Source organism: Sinocyclocheilus grahami, unplaced genomic scaffold (assembly GCF_001515645.1).
Source record: "Sinocyclocheilus grahami isolate Dianchi unplaced genomic scaffold, SAMN03320097.WGS_v1.1 scaffold122.1, whole genome shotgun sequence".
Taxonomy (NCBI): Eukaryota; Metazoa; Chordata; class Actinopteri; order Cypriniformes; family Cyprinidae; genus Sinocyclocheilus; species Sinocyclocheilus grahami.
The window spans coordinates 320,110-321,532 of NW_015505301.1; positions in this window are offsets into that span (position 1 = coordinate 320,110).

Here is a 1,423-nt window from a genome sequence, read left to right on the forward strand (position 1 = left end):
CCTGCAAAGGTGGGATCAAATACATAACATGACATCACCAAAATCCAAAAATGGCCTGAGAGTGCCAATGAAAGGTGACCATTAAGGCCCTGGGCTCTTCTTGACATAAAGTATGAGCTGAGCCCCTGACTACATTTTTGCAGCATAATGTAAGTCTACCAAAATGCATTTCCTAAATTGTTCAGCTAAATCTCTTTGTGCTTGCTCCAGTAAAAGGCTTTTAGCTTTGGTGGTCTTAGTTTTTGTTATAAATGGCACCAAAAATTATTCCAAGGTAAAGCACATTTAGACTTTACAATCAACTTGCACTCCACAGCTTTCTAAATTCCAGATAAAGTAGTTTAACTGACATTATGTCTATATTACTATTGTTTTTTTAAACATATTTTTTAAAATAAAAAGTATGATACAACATCAACAATATTACTAAATATTATTGTTATGTTATTTAATAAATACATAGCAAGTGTGTGTGTGTGTGTGTGTGTGTGTGTGTATTCTGGATTACTGTATTTAAATATGTTTACATACTATATATTTATTTAATATTTAAAAAGTGGCAAATATGGTCAAAAATATAGAAAATATAATTTATTTGAAAATAGTATTTTATGAAATATTTATTTATTTATTAAGATTTTACACAAACAATTTTCAAACTGGATTTTGTTGTGACCTTCTTTCCTTATTAAAATGTTACCCACATTGGTAGTGACAGTCGTTAAATCATGGTATATGGTGGCTGTTATCTGTTCAGCACAACTCTTGAGTGAGGTTAAAAGAACATTACCTCTCAAGGTGCATAACTGCAAGTCATTCATCATGCTAATATAAAAGCTCACTGTTCATCCAGCGTGGAGACAGGGCTGAGGGTCTCTGAGTGTGATAGAATCAATCACCATCATAGCCGAGATGTCTCCTCATTATGCACGGGCTGCTCCAACACCACAGAGCATTATAAAAAATAACAGCCCACAAGTACCCCAACATTCCCATATTCTCCATGTGCTAAACTTGATCTTTTATATTTATCTAGCACCAGACTCCCTTACATCCAATCACATCTATTGTTGAGAACAGCAAAACTGTCTCAGCAAATGGACAACTTCCTCCATCTCCCAACCTAATCGAGGCGTATAAGCCGATGCTGCATTTTCATGCTTTTCATGGGGAAAAAATAACATAAATCAAAATGTGTTCACGTTTATTGCAATCTGTAATGGTAGGAAAACCATTAGTGAGAGATGAGTGTTGCTCTGCAGGAGCTGAGAATGATCAATTAGGTTTGAAATGTGACAGCATGCTCAAATTTTTGCTGCAGTTTTTCTGAAATAAAATATCAGATGGAAATTAAATGTACTATATTATTATTAATGAATAAAATATAAATGTATTATTATTATTATTATTATTATTATTAATA